Raw genomic sequence first — 20,986 nt, 5'->3', positions numbered from 1 at the left:
CCGTTGATGGAGATACCTTTGCGCTAAAGATTCCAGTTTGCTATGGTACTTTGAGATATCTTTGTGTAAGTAAAGCTGTAACATATACAACAGAATTTTAAACACATTATTTGCGAAGAACCGCGTTAGGACTAGCCAAATTAGTTAGAGATGGGCGTTTGTCTTCTTTTTGCCTCTAATTCTTCCATTGTCTTCCTGTGGGCTTCCTTTCTGTCTTCAGGCCATGTTGTTCCAGTCTTCTTCTTTGGTGTTTCATCTTGTTCAACTTGCCATTTGTGAATTTTGGACGTGAAAATCTCACGGTTTTGGACATCTAGAGTAATTTTTTCCAATTATAGAACAGCTTTGATATCGCCAGCCACTTCATCGTGTCCGTTTTGGCTTTGCTCCTACTGTCAAAAATATGTATTATTTGTTTTGTAAGTCTGTCTGCGTTTATTTTTTAAAGTGCCTATTGATTCTTAGCTTGCGTTTTCTAATGTCAGTATGGATATTTGTGTATTGTTTGATTTCGTGATGACTTCTGAATCGGTGTTATCCTTTATCATGTTTTGGGTCTAGAATTTTTCTTCCGATTTTGCGTTCCTTGTTCTCATATTTTCAATGACTGTTTTCCTGTTCTGATAAAAAGAGGCACTCTGATTTCATTGCTGTATTATAAGCCTGGATATACATTTCTTGTTGAAGATATTTTGGGTCAGTCGGTATGGAGTTCCCATCTTTTGGCATATAATTTCGGTTGCCGTTGGGTAGGTTCCGTTTTCGTGAATGGTTTCATCGAGATATTAAAAATTGTGAAACTCGTTTAGTTTATGAATTTAATCTGTTAAAATTGCTGCTTCTTTGCTGCAGATCAGGTGCCCTGTCTTTTCAAAAGATATCTGCAGACCGACTTTCTCGGCATTTTCTTTCAAGAGTTCAGTCTGATTTTGCACTGAAAAATTTCGCCGTTAATATTTCTAAATAGTCTGAAAGTGCTAGGATATCTATAGCTAACTTACCTCTACCTAAAGTTATTGATTGGTCAGTTTTGAGAGCTGATTTCTGTTTGCGCCACTCTTGTATCACTTTCTCAACGTTGACCATATGACGCGTTTCCACATATCATCCGTACAGGGTTTATGCTCCTGACACCATGTTTTACGCTTCTTTGCGTTGGTTGTTGTCGCTAATGGTTTCGTTATAGCAGCTCGTCCATGAATATTCGCTTTATGGAGTTCTCGGCGGACAGTGTCGATAGATACGGGGCTAGAAGATGACTATTGAGCTCTGCAGTCACTTTAACCAACGTAGTTTTGTGCTGTTTTGACACAATTCGTGTTAGCGTACGACGATCTCTGTCATTTAGTTTTGATTTGCGTACTCTAGAACGTTTAAAGGATGATGGCTTCCCATGTTTTGTGTAGTCTATCATGACTGTTGAAACAGTTGCTCTTGAAACATTCAATAAGCTGGCTGTCTTGGTTACCGATACTCCAGCTAATCGGGTCCCTATAATCTGCTCTCTTTGGAACTTGGTTATGTCTTTCATTACACATCGACCTCGGCGTCTGAATGCAAATTCGAAGCGTGTACTAATCGTAAACAACCTGCACTGATGCCTAGTCCGTACTGAACACGAACAGCCCAGCGCGACACGTGCTTCACCTGCGTTGTTGACCGTCTACATCTACATCTACATGGATACTCTGAAAATTACATTTAAGTGCCTAGCAGAAGGTTCATCGAACCACCTTCACAATTCATTATTCCAATCTCGTATAGCGCGCGGAAAGAACGAACACCTATATCTTTCCGTACGAGCTCTGATTTCCCATATTTTTATCTTGGTAATCGTTCCTCCCTATGTAAGTCGGTGTCAACAAAATATTTTCGCATTCGGAGGAGAAAGTTGGTGATTGGAATTTCGTGAGAAGATTCCGTCGCAACGAAAAACTCCTTCATTTTAACGATTTCCAGCCCAAATCCTGTATCATTTCTGTGACACTCTCTCCCATATTTCGCGATAATACAAAACGTGCACCTTTCTTTGAACTTTTTCGATGTACTCCGTCACTCCTATCTGGTAAGGATCCCACACCGCGCAGCAGTATTCTAAAAGCGGACGGACAAGCGTAGTGTAGGCAGTCTCCCTAGTAGGTCTGTTACATTTTCAAAGTGTCTTACCAATAAAACGCAGTCTTTGGTTCGCCTTCCCAACAACATTTTCTATGTGTTTCTTCCAATTGAAGTTGTTCGTAATTGTAATATCTAGGTATTTAGTTGAATTTACGGCTTTTAGATGAGACTGATTTATCGTGTAACCGAAATTTAACGAGTTCCTTTTAGTACTCAGGCGGATGACCTCACACTTTTGGTTATTTAGCGTCAACTGCCACTTTTCGCACCATTCAGATATTTTTTCTAAATCGTTTTTCAGTTTGTTTTGATCTTCTGATGACTTTATTAGTCATCTGCAAACAATCGAAAACGGCTGCTCAGATTGTCTCCAAAATCGTTTATATAGATAAGGAACAGCAAAGGGCCTATAACACTACCTTGGGGAACGCCAGAAATCACTTCTGTTTTACTCGATGACTTTCCGTCAATTACTACGAACTGTGACCTCTCTGACAGGAAATCACAAATCCAGTCACATAACTGAGACGATATTCCATAAGCACGCAATTTGACTACGAGCCGTTTGTGTGGTACAGTGTCAAAAGCCTTCCGGAAATCCATAAATACGGAATCGATCTGAAATCCCTTGTCAATAACACTCTGCACTTCATGTGAATAAAGAGATAGTTATGTTTCACAGGAACGATGTTTTCTAAACCCATGTTGACTGTGTGTCAACAGAAGGTTTTCTTGGAGTTAATCCATAATGTTCGGACACAATATATGTTCTAAAATCCTGCTGCATATCGACTTTAACGATATGGGCCTGTAATTTAGTGGATTACTCCTACTACCTTTCCTGAATATTGGTGTGACCTGTGCAACTTACCAGTCTTTAGGTACGGATCTTTCGTCGAGTGAACGGTTGTATAAGATTGTTAAGTATGGAGCTAATGCATCAGCATACTCCGAGAGGAACCTAATTGGTATACAGTCTCTACCAGAAGACTTGCTTTTATTAAGTGATTTAAGTTGCTTCACTACTCCAAGGATATTTACTTCTACGATACTCATGTTGGCAGCTGTTCTCGATTCGAATTCTGGAATATTTACTTCGTCTTCTTTTGTGAAGGCATTTCGGAAGGCTGTGTTTAGTAACTCTGCTTTGGCAGCACTGTCTTCGAAAGTATCTCCATTGCTATCGTGCAGAGAAGGCATTGATTGTTTCTTGCCGCTAACATACTTCACATACGACCAGAATCTCTTTGGATTTTCTGCCAGGTTTCGAGACAAAGTTTCGTTGTGGAAACTGTTAGAGGCATCTCGCATTGAAGTCCACACCGTCAAACACAACCATCCCCTGAAGATACTCCTCAAGCCACCGTACGGTGCCTGTCAGAAGGTAGTCTGTACCACTACTAGTCATTTCCTTTCCTGTTCCACTCGCAAATAGAGAGAGAGAAAACGACTGTCTACATGCCTCTGTATGAGCTCTAATTTCTCGTGTTTTATCTTCTTCATCTTTACGCGCAGTATAAGTTGGCGGTAGCAGAATACTACTGCAATAAGCTTAAAATGCCGGTTCTAAATTTTCTGAATAGTATTCCTTGAAAGGAACATCTCCTTCACTCCTGGAATTCTCATTGTAGTTCCCGAAGCATTTCCGTAACACCTACGTATTGCTCGAGCCTACCGGTAACAAATCTTGCTTCGACGTCTTCCTTCCATCCGAGTTGACAAGGATCCCAAATACATCTACATCTACATTTATACTCCGCAAGCCACCCAACGGTGTGTGGCGGAGGGCACTTTACGTGCCACTGTCATTATCTCCCTTTCCTGTTCCAATCGCGTATGGTTCGCGGGAAGAACGACTGTCTGAAAGCCTCTGTGCGCGCTCTAATCTCTCTAATTTTACATTCGTGATCTCCTCGGGAGGTATAAGTAGGGGGAAGCAATATATTCGATACCTCATCCAGAAACGCACCCTCTCGAAACCTGGCGAGCAAGCTACACCGCGATGCAGAGCGCCTCTCTTGCAGAGTCTGCCACTTGAGTTTGTTAAACATCTCCGTAACGCTATCACGGTTACCAAATAACCCTGTGACGAAACGCGCCGCTCTTCTTTGGATCTTCTCTATCTCCTCCGTCAACCCGATCTGGTACGGATCCCACACTGATGAGCAATACTCAAGTATAGGTCGAACGAGTGTTTTGTAAGCCACCTCCTTTGTTGATGGACTACATTTTCTAAGGACTCTCCCAATGAATCTCAACCTGGTACCCGCCTTACCAACAATTAATTTTATATGATCATTCCACTTCAAATCGTTCCGCACGCATACTCCCAGATATTTTACAGAAGTAACTGCTACCAGTGTTTGTTCCGCTATCATATAATCATACAATAAAGGATCCTTCTTTCTATGTATTCGCAATACATTACATTTGTCTATGTTAAGGGTCAGTTGCCACTCCCTGCACCAAGTGCCTATCCGCTGCAGATCTTCCTGCATTTCGCTACTCGATCAGTACTCAAGAATAGGTCGCACCAGCGTCCTATATACGGTCGCCTTTACAAATGAACCACACTTGCCTAAAATTCTCCCAATAAACCGAAGTCAATCATTTGCCTTCCCTACCACAGTTTGTATAAGCTATCTTGTATCTTCCTACAGTCACTCAACTTCGACACCTTACCGTACACCACAGCATCATCAGCAAACAACTACAGATTGTTGCCCACCCCGTACGCGATATCATCCATGATTAACCAATAAGTCACATTTCTGTCCTCTAGTGGGGCGTAAAGCGGAACTTCTCTCCCACCATGAACTAGCTCAATGTTTCAGCCTATTATAAGAGCCTGCACGTACGACTCGCGAGTCTTCCTCCCCCCAATGAAAATAAATTTGGTGAACCAACCCTAGACTGCCTTACAAAATTTAATCATCAAGTCTTGATGACCTACTTAGTGTCCAGCATATGGTTCTCGCCCTGAATGCGTTGAAATTCCTATCCTCTTGCAGATTCGTATCGTTTTCTGAAGCATTTTTTACTCGGCTTGTCACGATGGAAATTTACAGCCTAGCAACTGCCATTGCATCGCAAATGCTACTTTACGAGAGAATACGTGGTTATGCTGATATAAACAATCATGGTCTCCGAACTGCCCCTGTACTACGCACAGTATACAATACCGTAAAATTAGTACACATCCTTCCATACGTTTACGTTTACTTTAGCGCAATAAGAGGACCACACCCTAATCCTCAAAAACACCCCCATGGCCCATATCATAGCATAACGTCCTCCGTATTTCACTGTTGGCAGTGTACCTGGTCACGTGGCCATCACTCCAGATCAATCGTTTTCACTCATCCACTGTCCAGTGGCGTCGCTCTTACACCACCTCAAGCATCGCTTTGCACTGACTACTGAAATCTATGGCTTGTGAGGAGCTGCTCGAACATCATACCCCATTCTTCTTAACTCCTTTTGCACAGGCATTGTGCTAGCTGCACTGCTGGTAACACGTTGGAACTCACGAGAGATTCCTTCAGTTGATTTCCTGCGACTGTTTACAACACCCCCGAGATGCTGGACGATCCCCGTCTGTGACTACATTGGGTCTGCCTGACTTGGTTTAGCTGTGCTTTTCCCTTCGCGTTTCAACAAACAGTGGACATGGCCAGCTTTAGAAGTGTTGAAATGTCTGTGAAGGTGACATCCATGTTCGGAGTCGCTGAGCTCTCCTCACCGCCACATTCTGCTGTTAACGATTATCTACTGACAGTACTGTACTTGCCACCTCCTTTTATACTTGGTGGGTTCACCTATCGTGATATCTAGTGGACAGTTCTGCATTACGTAGGGTTGCCTGGATACTTTTGATCACATACGGTAGGCTTTATACGATGTTGGGTTAGCAGACAGAGAGGCAGAGTCGTGCAGTGGAATGGGAACAGATGTAGTCCACTGTGAGCAGCCTGGCCACGTTTCGACACACCGGCCTTGGCGCAGTGTTCGCGGTCACTGCTGAACCTTTTTGTAGGCGGATCGTCGCGCCTCTTGACGTCACAAAATCGCCATTGCCAAAGCGATCCGCGAGCTCTGCGTGTCAGGGACCCAGTCGTCTTACTCCAACACATCACTAACTCAAAGTACTTGCTGTACCTTACCTCACGAGGTTTAGGTGGTAAATCGCGAAAGACTTAACATTCTTCCTGTTTACTGAATTGTTCAAGACAGAAAATCGAAGTTTACGGGAACTGAAAGTGCGCGGAGGGCCACTTAGTTCTGGTACATAGTTTGTTCTTTAAATTCGTGCATCAACCGAGATGTTGGATCAAGTATCTTTTTTTAGCGGTACAATATGCTCCGTAAAAGCATTCGAAAGCTTTTGAAAAGATGAATACAGTGGTATAACGCTTGTTATTGATGGTGTCAAAACATTTCGCAAATTTATAAGCGAAATGTACTAAAACTGAGACGCAAGGTGGCCCGAATCCACTACTTCGGTGTAAATAGCGCCAAAAAAAGCTCTAAGGCCAGTCAGTTTAGCCACAGCCTGGGGGATGTTTCCAGAATAAGATTTTCACTCTGCAGCGGAGTGTGCGCTGATATTAAACTTCCTGGCAGATTAAAACTGTAGAGCACTAGTCCGCGAAAGTCTTAGGTCCCGCGTTCGAGTCTCGGTCAGGCACACAGTTTTAATTTGCCAGGAAGTTTCATATCAGCGCATACACCGCTGCAAAGTGAGAATATCATTCTGGAAACATCCCCCAGGCTGTGGCTAAGCCATGTCTCTGCAATATCCTTTCTTCCAGGGGTGCTAGTTCTGCAATGTTCGCAGAAGAGCTTCTGTGAGGTTTGGAAGGTAGGAGACGAGGTACTGGCGGAATTGAAGCTGTGAGGAGAGGTCGTGAGTCGTGCTTGGGTAGTTCAGATGATAGAGCACTTGCCCGTCAACGTCGAAGGTCTCGAGTTCGAGTCTCGGTCCGGCACACAGTTTTAATCTGCCAGGAAGTTTCATGCCAGTCTGTGTCGTTATACAGGGTGTCCCATAGGGAATAGTCAATATTCATGGATATGACAGGAACATTCATTTGAAACAAAAGACTTCCTTTCGACCTATGCCCTGTTCTGAATGGTTTCCGAGATAGAGCCCATTTAATGTCCCTTTGTTTTTGGGTTAATGGCGCGCAAGTATGTGTCTTACCCACTCAACATCTCTGACGTTTTATGTTAACCCAGCCTATCTTGCTGCTTTCAGCCTCTTTGCTCGGAATGTCTTTCTGCCACGAAACTAGCCCACTGAACCCGCTGTTATCCATGGTGTGCTGTGAGTGAAGCAGTGCGAGGCACAGAGTGTATCACGCAGAAGCATCGGTTAACCGTATTTGCACGCACGCTGGCTAGAATGTTACATATCTGCACTAATGGAGAATATGCAGATATGGTATGTATTTACGCCTTCTGCAATGCTCCTTCGACTGTCGAAGAATACCGTCGGCGCTTTCCGCCACGTAGAATTCCTGATCGTAGACTGTTTCCCGAAGCCCTCAGCGCATTGCGTGAAACAGGCATTCTAACGTCTCATTTTTCTTCTTAACCTGTAGTTCAACAACCAGTGCAGGAACAGCTACATCTTGTTGAAATGGTACTGCATAGTCGTACAACCAGCACGCGGTGACTTTCTGCACGTATCAATGCAACACACAGGTGTACGGCGAACTTTACTTGCGTAAAACTTGTACCCATTTCACATACACCGTTTCCTCAATCTTTACTTTGGCGACAATGCTTCACGACTTGAATTTTGTTACTGATGAAATGATAATCGTCTTTTTCTGCCGTTACTACTGTTCAGTGATAAAGCCACGATTACAAAGAATGGACTCAACAACACACGTAATAATCATCGATGGTCGCAGGAAAATTCACACGCTACAGTGGAAACCAATTTCCAAGTTCGTTTCTCGATTAACGTTTGGTGCGGCATGATCAGTAATAATGTTTATAGGTACAGTCATTTTAGAAGAGCGAATGAATTTTTTGGAAAATTCGTTTTTTGAATATCTCGGAGACAACCTTTTGACCACGTGGACTGTAATGTACTTCCAGATTGACGAAGACGCTCCACATTTTACCATACGTGTGAGGAAACATTTCAACCGCACTTACGATAATCGATGGACTGGTCGTGGTAGTACAAATAACTGGCCACCAAGATCGTCACACCTTACACCATTAGATTTTTGTTTATGTGATTGGATGAAGTCGGAAGCGTACAAACGAAAGGTGAATATGCGAGAGGAACTGCTGATCTCATCATGGACGCTGATGCCCTCATTAGGGAACGTCAGAGACACTCAGAGAAGCAACACAAAATGTTCTCCTAACAGTGCAAAAATGCGCTGAAGTTGACAGTGGGGTATTCGAACATTTATTGTGAACTGTACAGAATCTGAATTTGACGCGTACGATAATGCCTAGAGGCGAATGTGTTACTATGTCTATTTTAAGTTGATACTGTGTATACATGTTGTAATGTTCACTAACTGTTGTACATGTGTACATGTGTAAACCTGTGTATACTGTGTATACATGTTGTAATGTTCACTAACTGTTGTACATGTGTACATGTGTAAACCTGACAATGTACTGAGTTAAACGGAAAATAAATAATGATGTACATTAAATACGTTCTATATCGGAAACCATTCGGAATAGGGAATATTTCCATATACAGGTTTTTTGCTTCAAATGATCGACATATCGCTACATATTGAGCATTCCTCCTGGGACACCCTGTATGTAGCAATAAGATAGGTCGTAGCTACTATGATACAAACATTACTTTATAGTCTTAGTCGTTTATTTTATAACAATACTGCAGTTGTATGATCCCAGGGATCTTTTATTTTCATTTTAGAAGGAGCATTTTAGAAACATTATTCTGCATATCTCCTATCACGTTACAATCGTCAACATAATTCTCTGTGCCGAATAGCATTTTCTGTATAACTTTATGGCTTGTTCCTCCTGCGGTCATTATCAGACAGAAAATTGTCTAGTTAAATTAAATCATACGGAGAAAAAATACTAACCTATATTGTTTGATGATATTTTGTCAAATCAGTGTGTACGTAACAGCAGAACTGGCGGGCTTAAGGAAACGTCTGGTAAAACTATGAAGTTTATTGCAGTCAAATGTTCTTGTGAAACATTTAAACTTTGAATTCATTTTCAACAATGTAGTCGTTTTCAATAGACCATAAATAGTTCATGTCCTAAGGCAGCATAAGAATATGTTGAGGATTATCATTTCTTTGAGGCGCGTACGGTTCTTAAAATTTGACATATACTTCAAAATTTAGTGTAGCGCATTGTCTAATATTCATGATGTCTGTATCGGCCGCGACCTGTACAGATTGACAAAGAAGTTTCTCGTGAATAAACTTCCATTTCTTTATCGAATATCGGGTGAGTTTTGCGTAACCTACGTTGGAAATTTATTATGGTACCTTTTAAGATTTCTGCATGTTATTTTCGAAGTACTGTATATTTTAGATAGCGGTGTTTCCATTACTTATCTTTGGGGTATTTCCCAAGCTATCTTTGTGCCTGATGAGCATGTGACGTTCAAGATAACGCACCAGACTATCAGTCACGCACATATTTGCGAAGATAATCTGCGTATTTGTCTACGTCCGTGATTCGTGAGCTGTCATATATGATAGGTGCATGCTCCGTTTCAAGTAAGTACTTCTCCCTATCCCCTCTCTGTCTGTCTGTATGTATCTCTCTTTCTCTCTATCTCTCTCTTTCTCTTTCTCTAGGAAAGAGTTTAGAATATGCCTACAATACTGCAGCATGTAGACATATGCTTTTAGCTTCGTTGCAGCGTTGTATTTTAATGAACTAACGTATTTAGTGTGGAGACGTGTAGGACAGGATATTTTGCAGATAGTCTTCAGCGGGACTCGTGTGCTTATCATTACAGAGATCCTTGAGTTTGTCTCAAGAAAATGTTATAAAAGGGTACGTTAGTTATCGCATTGGTGGCGATACACTGATGGGCCCTCGCATAGAACCACGAGGAGAACAGCAACCTCAGAGATGGGAGAGATTATCTTGAGGAACAGTGTTTGGCGAAATGGACTATGGCTCTGAGCACTATAGGACTTAACATCTGTGGTCATCAGTCCCCTAGAATTTAGAACTACTTAAACCTAAGGACATCACACACATCCATGCCCGAGGCAGGATTCGAACCTGCGACCGTAGCAGTCGCGCGGTTCCGGACTGCGCGCCTAGAACCGCTAGACCACCGCGGCCGGCGGCGAAATGGACTGTTTTAAGGACGGCCTGTTTTGTGAATTGTGCTGTTAGCATGTCTAATAATTATGAAGACATACATTCTGGGATCGTAGCCCATGGAGACAACGTTCCCTTCACTCTATATGAAAGAAGAATGAAAGAAAGATTTTGGTTTGCCATCATGTCGAAGACGTGGTCATTAGAGACGGAACACATTTTTGGGTTGGGAACGATGGGGTAGCATATGGGACGTGTCCTCTTCAAAATAACGGATACAGCACTTGCGTGCAGTGTCTTAATCACTGCCCTGCCCTGCTCGATCGTGTCTATGGGAAGCATTCTTTAATACGTTTTCATCTGACATCATAGTCGTCGGGCCTGGTGCCCCAGCAGTAAAGCGCGTGCCTGGAGACGTGGAGGTCGCAGTTTCCAATCCCGGTCGGTTCACGGAAATTTTCAGTCTTTCTTTAGTTTAACCTTCACCTCACAGCGATGCAAAGAGTTGTCAGGAACGACACGTGGTTCGTATTTCACGTTAAACTGTAGGTCCCCTATTTCCAGCTGGATCACTGGGGCACATTAGAGACGTACAAGTCACCAAAGCGGCGTCCATTCGAAAGACTTACACTAGGGCCGGCCGCGGTGGTCTAGCGGTTCTAGGCGATCAGTCCGGAACCGCGCGACTGCTACGGTCGCGCCGGCCGAAGTGGCCGCGCGGTTAAAGGCGCTGCAGTCTGGAACCGCAAGATCGCTACGGTCGCAGGTTCGAATCCTGCCTCGGGCATGGATGTTTGTGATGTCCTTAGGTTAGTTAGGTTTAACTAGTTCTAAGTTCTAGGGGACTAATGACCTCAGCAGTTGAGTCCCATAGTTCTCAGAGCCATTTTTGCTACGGTCGCAGGTTCGAATCCTGCCTCGGGCATGGATGTGTGTGAGGTCCTTAGGTTAGTTAGGTTAAAGTAGTTCTAAGTTGTAGGGGACTGATGACCACAGATGTTAAGTCCCATAGTGCTCAGAGCCATTTGAACCATTTGAACTTAGACTAGGGCATTGCTTCACAAGCAATAATTATTATCTGAAGTCATGTCGTTATTGACTGAAACTAAAGCGCGAGTCGCAAAACAGGGAACGCAGCTCTAGACCAGGATACCACTTCTGCTAAGTTTCTTTTTGTCTTCATAAAACAGTAGGCAATGCTCTTCACACACTGCCGTCGCCAGCACATCTCTCTAACGAGGAAAACACAGCAAGTGTCTTTACATGACTTCTCAGTAACTTTGTACAACGGAAGAGGAGTTAAAACAAACGAACATATGTTTTGACTTATCAGCAGATACTCTACCATTTCTGAGAAAATGGCCGTCAAAGTTTTCGACGTAAATTAACGTTCTGGGTGCTGCTGAACTGGGGGGCACCGCGGCTAGCATCGCGGCCCCTCACTTTTACGTCCTGTGTTCGATACCCGATTATTATTTTTATTTATTTTATTTTTTTCATTTATATATCCACGTCTGCAGAAGGGTACTACACGAATCTTTCTTATAAATTTAGGGGATACGAAGGCGCTTTATTAATTGTAAAATTACAACTGGATTTCACAATCATTGTCATAAATGAGTGTAAATGTAATGTGCAATGCAGAGGACGTGTATCAGGCAACAGTATGGAGACCTATTACAGCTCTGCCGTCCCTCAAAAGACGCAAAATAACCTACACTGCCCTTGATCCGCGACTGTGAAAAGACGTCTGTACTCTTCACCAACAGCAGCCATGTAAATAAGCAATTCTCCACCTGAAGATGATGGTGTGAACCATCGAAACGCGTAGTGGCAAAATAAACAAGTGACAGACGCAGAAACTGTTTTATTTGTATTGATCAACAGTCGCAGCCCTCATGATGCCGTCCCGTATGGGCGAAATATCCGAGAATAATAGCTTTCTATTTACTTTGTCTACAAATCAGCCTACGCGATCCCCACTCTTTGTTACTCATTATTATTAATCTGACACTAGCAACCTGTCTCGGCTTCGCACGGCTAGCAATAAGTACACTGCTGGCCATTAAAATTGCTACACTACGAAGATGACGTGGTACAGACGCGAAGTTTAACCGACAGGAAGAAAATGCTGTGATATGCAAATGATTAGCTTTTCAGAGCATTCACACAAGGTTGGCGCCGGTGGCGACACCTACAACGTGCTGACATGAGGAATGTTTCCAACCGATTTCTCATACAAAAACAGCAGATGACCGGCGTTGTCTGGTGAAACGTTGTTGTAATGCCTCGCGTAAGGAGGAGACACGCGTACCATCACGTTTCCGACTTTGATAAAGGTCGTATTATAGCCTATCGCGATTGCGGTTTATCGTATCGCGACATTGCTGCTCGCGTTGGTCGAGATCCAATGACTGTTAGCAGAATATGGAATCGGTGGGTTCAAGAGGGTAATACGGAACGCCGTGCTGGATCCCAACGGCCTCGTATCACTAGCAGTCGAGATGAGGCATATTATCCGCATGGCTGTAACGGATCGTGCAGCCCCGTCTAGACCCCTGAGTCAACAGATGGGGACGTTTTCAAGACAACAACCATCTGCACGAACAGTTCGACGACGTTTGCAGCAGCATCGGCTATCAGCTCGGAGACCATGGCTGCGGTTACCCTTGACGCTGCATCACAGACAGGAGCGCCTGCGAACTCAACGACGAACCTGGGTGCACGAATGGCAAAAAGTCATTTTTTCTGATGAATCCAGGTTCCGTTTACAGCATCATGATGGTCGCATCCGTGTTTGGCGACATCACCGCGAACGCACATTGGAAGCGTGTATTCGTCATCGCCATACTGGCGTATCACCCGGCGTGATGGTATGGGGTGCCAATGGTTACACGTCACGGTCACCTCTTGTTCGCATTGACGGCACTTTGAACAGTGGACGTTACATTTTAGATGTGTTACGACCCGTGGCTCTACCCTTCATTCGGTCCCTGCGAAACCCTACATTTCAGCAGGATAATGCACGACCGCATGTTGCAGGTGCTGTACGGGCCTTTCTGGATAAGTAAATGTTCGACTGCTGCCCTGGCCAACACATCCTCCAGATCTCTCACCAACTGAAAACGTCTGGTGAATGGTGGCCGAGCAACTGGCTCGTCACAATACGCCAGTCACTACTCTTGATGAACTGTCGTATCGTGTTGATGCTGCATGGGCAGCTGCATCAGTACACGCCATCGAAGCTCTGTTTGATTCAATGCCCAGGCGTATCAAGGTCGTTATTACGGCCAGAGGTGGTTGTTCTGGGTACTGATTCCTCAGGATCTATGCACCCAAATTGCGTGAAAATGTCGTCATTGTCAGTTCTAGTATAATATATTTGTCCAATGAATACCCGTTTATCATCTGCATTTCTTCTTGGTGTAGCAATTTTAATGGCCAGTAGTGTATCTACGGCCGGACGATTAGGCTGACGTAACGGAAAGAAATTTTACACACTCTATCTATCAATGAAAACTGTATCAAAATGCTTTCAAAAGATTCTGAAATTGGCCTTCTCATCTAGACAGAAAAACGCGGCGGTTGATTTTCATTTAGGAATTTGCATTGATGACGGGCTCTAGTCGTGAACCATGAATTCTGTAGCCAAATGAAACCAAACACCTATGTTTCGTGAAGCATACAATTTCCTGTTTCTCTACAGCAGCAGGCTGATATTTTACCGAGACCTGGCTGGATGTTATTGCAATATGTACTAGGCAGAGTTTCCTTACCGATAACTGCATCATCTACCAAAATCCTGAGACTGCAATTAACATTAACCGATAAGTAATTCACGTATAAGATGAACAGCAATTGTTCTCCTGGCCCACACCAGATACTACGATACTCGTATTTCCATATCTGTAGATGACTCTCCACCCACAATAACTTTCTATACTACACCCATCAGGAAACGTTCCATCCAGTAGCAAACTAGTTAGATTTCCGTTACCGATGTTGATATGGTCCGGAATCGAAGGTTTTTGAAAGTCTGCAACTGTCGGATTTACTTGTATTCCCTCTATTCATCGCAGAAAATGTGTAAAGAGCGCTTGATGCGGGCGTAGAACATGTGTGCTTATTCGTTGCGCCTAATTTTAGTTGTCTAACGTAGTTCGATTGTTGAAGTTTCCATCTCCGCTTACAGGTCACGCACAAAGCCCATGAGTGAAGCACCGCGTACCCCTACTCATCACTCTATAAGATACACAGCTAAAGAGACCAATGACGATGTTTTTCCCTCATTCAAATCTTCCGTCTTGCGAGCGTGTATGTAGTGGCACTGATTCCATCCGTTCAATCCCTGGCCTCTGTATCTATGCTGTAAAGTCTTCTGCACTAGATGACGTCTGTCTGTCGATTCGGTCGCACAATAAGCTGTAGGGTTCACCGACCACTATCAGTTAATTTCTTAAGGCTACAGGATTTCTTGAAATCTTGAGAACATAGTAGCATAGTTACCGGTGGATAAATTACGTCTAACACCTATGAAATCTCCCTAATTTTATTTCTACCAACTCATTGAGTTTCATTCTTTGACTCATTTCAATACAGCGCGTATATGATTTTAAAGCATTGTTTATATCAAGAAGACAGTATGACACAGCTAATGGTTCAAATGTCTCTGAGCACTATGGGACTTAACATCTGTGGTCATCAGACCCCTAGAACTTAGAACTACTTAAACCTGAATAACCTAAGAACATCACACACATCTATGCCCGAGGCAGGATTCGAACCTGCGACCGTAGCAGTCGCGCGGTTCCGGACTGAGCGCCTAGAACCGTGAGACCACCGCGGCCGGCGACACAGCTAATGACACCGAGGAAATGGTGCCCCGATTTCTTCACCAGCGTGCTCCCGTGCGAACAGATTTTCTCTAACTTTAGGGTCAAAATTATACAGGCCGGAAATGATTTTCAACGTTAAGGAACTATAGCAATAATTTAATTTCATAGGAACTGTTCAAAATGACCACTATCAGTCTCAGCGCATGAATTACAGTACTCCCATGCTGTCTAACATTCCCGTTGTCTGCAGTGCAATGAGACATGAGACAAGCAGCTAGGATTCTATCAACCAGTTCATACTCAGCTTCCGATGGAGTTTCTTACACGAAAAACTTCATGTAGCTCCACATTAAAAAGAATTACTTCACTCACTATCAACAATGATCTGATGTCATACCCAATGATTTCCCACACCATCACGCCAGACGTAGAACCGCTGTGCCTCACAAAACATTGGAAGATTGGGACTTATTCCCATGTCGCTGCCGTCCTCTCCGACGATGGTCGTCCGGGATAGTGCCAAACTGCGGCAGTTACGCTAACCTCCATACAATTGTGCGGTTTGACACAGAATGCTGTAGGAAGTCCATCACTATGATCTCTTATGGCAGGCGCAGGTGTGAAGTGGTAACGATGTGCCTGATGCACAATACGAAGAATCTCACTTTTGGTGGTCAGATGTGGTTGACCAGAGCCTTGACGACGAGTATGTCTGGCCTCATGTTCCCATGCAATCCGTCATCACCACTATATATCTGAATGCTCCAGAAAACTTGATATTGCACGCTTCGACCAGCCCCACTGAATTGAGAGACACAATGATACCCCTTTCAAATTATTACAGGTATGGATAAAGCTGTCTTACACGAGTACCTGACAACTCCGTGTACTTCACACTCATCACTCAACATCTGACGCTATTCGCGCGCTTTATACGTGTTACCAGGCCGGGTAGCAATACTGAACACGTATAACACCAACGCACTCTGGTGACTGTTCTACATGTCACAGAGAATTGCAACTCTAATCCTATATATCCCTTCCAATGATGTTACACTGACGTCTGACCATGTCTTCTGGCTGCTTCACTTTTTTTCAGGCCCTGTAGATCGATTCCTGCGACTTTGCAAAATTATTTAAGATGGATCCGTATGTTCCTGAAGACAATACCGTGTATATGTGACATTAATAAATACAACTGAGTAGGAGCATGGAAGTTACAAAACTGCGGATTTTCAGCACTGTAGATATGACTACAGATGCAGGTAGAAAACGCCCTCATGGTTCAAAGAGGTCTCATCTATGATATATACAGCTTTTAGAAAGTTCAACGCTGTAGCACTGCCTTGGGTGATTAATTGTCGAAGCTAAACTCTGGATTCAATAACAGGATCCCAGATGGCTAGCACACATTTAGGAAATGGATGCAGATGCAGCTCAACCATTGCTCCCCACATTGCAATGTTCGAAGTGTGATCTTCATTGGGTAAGTTCTCTTGTGCTTGTTGCTGAATTTTTTCCCGCACAATCTAACACTGCCGTCCGAAGAGGCCTTGGAAGGCCCAACAGTCCGACCGGCCGCCTTGTCATCCTCAGACAACAGACGTCATGTGGTCAGCACACCGCTCTCCCGGCCGTATGCCAGTTTACGAGACTGGAGACCTATCAATGAAGTAGCTCCTCAGTTTGCCTCACAAGGGCTGAGTGCACCCCTCTTGACGCACCCCTCTTGACAACAGCGCTCGGCAGACCAGATGGTCACCCATCCAAGTGCTAGACCAGTCCGACAGCGCTTAACTTCGATGATCTGACGGGAACCGATGTTACCACTGCGGCAAGGCCGTTGGCACAATCTAACACTAGCTCTTCAAGTTTCACTACCGACCGAGGTGGCGCAGAGGGTAGCGAATTGGACTCGCATTCCGCTGGACGACGGTTCAAATCCCCGTGCGGCCATTTTTATTTAGGTTTTCCGTCATTTCCCTAAATCGCTTAAAGCATATGCCGGGATAATTCCTCTGAAAGGGCACGGTCAATTTTCTTCACGATCCTCCCATAACCCGAGGTTTTGCTACGTTCCTAATACTTTCGTTTTCGACGGGACGTTATACACTAATCTCCTTTCTTCAAATTTCACTTTGCGAACAATTCTATGTCGATAACCTTGCTTGGCAAGCCCGTTGTGGATTGAATGAACCAGTCTATCGCAAGTTTCCATCCACGATGATTAATTTCTTCCGGTTACGAAGACAGATATTGAGAAATTTATCTCCGCATGTTCGTTGGCTTTCGAGGCATTAAATGCTTGTCTGCAAGTTCGTACAAAGAGTAATGGTCCATCTTCGACAATGGCCCATGAACTGCAAACAGCGGACAATTTTGCATTGGGCACATCATACACTGAGGAGACAAAAGTCGTAGGATAGCGATATGCACGCATACAGTAAGCGGTAGTATCGCGTGCACAAGGTGTAAACAGGCAGTGCATTGGCAGAACTGTCATTTTTACTCACATGATTCAGGTGAAAGGGTTTCCGACGTGATTGTGCTTGCACAACGGGAATTAACAGACTTTGAACGTGGAATGGTAGTTGGAGCTATAAGCGTGGGTCATTACATTTCGGAAATCGTTAGGAAATTCAGTGTTTCGAGATCCACAGTGTCAAAAGTGTGCCGAGAATACCAAATTTCAGGCATTGCTTCTCACCATGGGCAACGCTGTGGCCGAAGGCTTTCGCTTAACGACCGACAGCAGCGGCGTTTACATGAGTTGTCGGTGCTAACAGACAAGCAAAACTGCGTGAAACAACAGCAGAAATCAATGTGTGACGTATGACGAACATATTCATTAAGACAGTATGGCGAAATCTGGCATTAATGGACTATGGAGCAGGCAACAGATGCGAGTGCCTTTGTTAACAGCACGACATCGCTTGTAGCGGCTCTCCTGGGCTCGTGACCATATCGGTTGGACCCTAGACGACTGGAAAACCGTGGCCTTGTCAGATGAGTCGAATGCGGCGCAGACCCCACGAAGCCACGGACCCAAGTTGTTAACAAGGCACTCTGCATGCTGGCGGTGGCTCCATGATTATGTGGGCTGTATTCGCACGGAATAGATTGAGACCTCTGTTCCAACCGAACCGATCGTTGATTGGGACTGTTTACGTTCAGCTTCTTGGAGACCATTCGAAGCCATTCAACGATGGAATTTTTATGGATAATAATGCGCCATGTCACTGGCCCACAGTTGTTCGCGACTGGTTTGAAGAACATTCTGGAAAATTCGAGCGAGTGATTAGGCCACCCGCACCGCCCGACATGAATCCCATCGAATACTTATGGGACATAAGCGAGACGTGAGTTCGTGCACAAAATTTTGCACCGGCAACACTTTCACATTTGCCAGCCGGGGTGGCCGAGCGGTTCTAGGCGCTACAGTCTGGGACCGCGCGACCGCTACTGTCGCAGGTTCCAATCCTGTCTCGGGCATCGATGTTTGTGATGTCCTTAGGTTAGTTAGGTTTAAGTAGTTCTAAGTTCTAGGGGACTGATGACCTCTGATGTTAAGTCCCATAGTGCTCAGAGCCATTTGAACCATTTGAACTTTCACATTTATGGACGGCTATAGAGGCAGCATGACTCAATACTTCTGCAGGGGGCTTCGAAAGACTTGTTGAGTCCATGCCACGTCGAGTTGCTGCATTACGCACGACAAAAGACGGTTCGACACGATGTTAGGAGGTATTCCATGACTTTTGCCACCTCAGTGTAAGCAATTGTGTGGTGTTTTCCAAGGTAGCATTACCAACGTCGATGCGATAAGTCAATGTTTACTATCAAATATAATCTGTTTAGAAACAAACGGTTCAGACGCAATGCTCGTTCAATACTTTGAAATATCTGTGTTAATTTATTAATTTATTCCTTACCTCAAAAGATCTGTTTCTAATCTACTGTAACTTTGACATTCAAAGTCTTGGAGCCGCGAACACACCAGCAGGCAAATACAGCTCATTAGGCCATTTAACAACAAAGGGCCGAGTTCCAAGCGTCAGTCCTCGCATCCCCACTGTTTTGAAGGGAAACCATATAGGCGAAGTACATCATGTGGAATGCTTTCTCTGGTGGTTTAGAGGTACTTGGGAGACACAATTAATGGTCATTATAAACTGTCTCTTTTTCATGTTTAGCAGCTATTTGGATTTCACTGCGCAGCTTTTAGTAATCACATTTCCTCCATTGCAATACGACTTTTGCGGATGTCATAATACTGCCGTTTTTCATAACTCGCAAACGTGATGACGGAAGATGAACTCCATCACCTGTAACAATATTTGCGGTTTCCCTTTCCTTCTTCAGCACCAATGCAGCGTCCTCGGAATAACGGGGAAGTCTGTCATAGTAACAAGCAGCTTGCCTGCTGGCTGTAGAAGGCTTTCAAATACAGCTGTAGCTTTTAAAACTGAAATTAGCACCATAAATATATTACGTCTCTTACACATATGAATTTGAAACACAGGAGCTTAAATGTTTTACCGGTTACTTTCGGGAAATTACTGAGGCGAAATAAGTGAAATGATGAGTGTCCTATGGGCACAGAGCTAGTAAAATAGGCATCTTCCCCACTATAAACGACAACACATGAACAGCTTAAATGAGTACTACTAGAGCTAGTAGGCTATATACCTAGGTATAAAACAATAACTGAAACAACTCCAGGAAACATCTGACACTCGACAGTGAGCTGCAGTCCACATTAGAATGCAAGTCATATCTAAAATTACACAAACCACAGAATACCTAAGTCCTTTTCGAATAGATGCCGTCTGCATTTGAACGGCAAAAGTGAAGAACTTGATCTCTTGCAGTCAATCAAGTGTATGCCAGGCATACGGTATGTCACCTTCACTGCATAAAGACTCTAGAAGAGTAGCAAGAATAAAACCCAGATAGAGTATACATGGTGGATAACTGTGATATTGCGACAATCTTGTTTGCAGATGAACAGGGACTAACAGCAGTTTCAGAAGTCGATTCGCCAAGGAATGTAACAACCGAAAGAAAAAAACGCTAAGGACGGACGTATAGCACGAAAATGTCGACCAACAACTAAAACAACGGCTGTGCAAGAAAATATTCACCTTCGATTAAAGTGGTTGTTAATGAGGCAATAATAAAACCGATAACTTCACTTAAATATTTAGGTTGAATTGTGCCTATTATCAGATCTTACGTTGATGTAAAAGACGGTATCAAGAAATGCAGCAAACTTGGTGGCTATGTTAATAAGCACTTTGGGGCACTTATAACGACATATTTTAAAATCAGACTGCAGAACATACTTTCTAAAACTGATCTGTTTCATAGAACTGTGACTTGGACATCAAGGAAACAAGATAAGAAACGGACAGAAATGTATGAGATCTTTTTACGACAAAAAAGTGGTTGACTTTACGAGATAAAATTACAAGCGATTATATCCATAACAACATAAAGTTAATTAGATGATGCTTGAAGTATAAAACTAGCAAATGCAAATGGCTCTCATTGTTACAACAAATGTCACATGGTCATGTCGCGTGGCAAGAATACTTTTCGAAACCTGAAGATAACCGAGACGGTGGCGATTGAAGCGAAGATTGAGTTAACATTTCGAGTAGTTTAAAAAAGAGCCAGTTTTTACCCATCGAGAAGAAGAAGATCGAATACGTAAAATGATTTTAGTT

General features: G+C 43.6%; 1 protein-coding gene and 1 pseudogene across 1 annotated transcript in view; both read right to left on the bottom strand.

Annotated features, from left to right (window-relative positions):
• The window catches only part of LOC126183286 (beta-1,3-galactosyltransferase 5-like), a 325,368-nt gene that overhangs the window by 245,618 nt on the left and 58,764 nt on the right, over positions 1-20,986 (bottom strand). The window lies entirely within an intron of this gene.
• On the bottom strand, positions 16,988-17,105 carry LOC126185839 (5S ribosomal RNA; annotated as a pseudogene).

The sequence above is a fragment of the Schistocerca cancellata genome, chromosome 4 (assembly GCF_023864275.1).
Source record: "Schistocerca cancellata isolate TAMUIC-IGC-003103 chromosome 4, iqSchCanc2.1, whole genome shotgun sequence".
Taxonomy (NCBI): Eukaryota; Metazoa; Arthropoda; class Insecta; order Orthoptera; family Acrididae; genus Schistocerca; species Schistocerca cancellata.
This window is presented reverse-complemented; position numbering and strand designations above follow the sequence as displayed.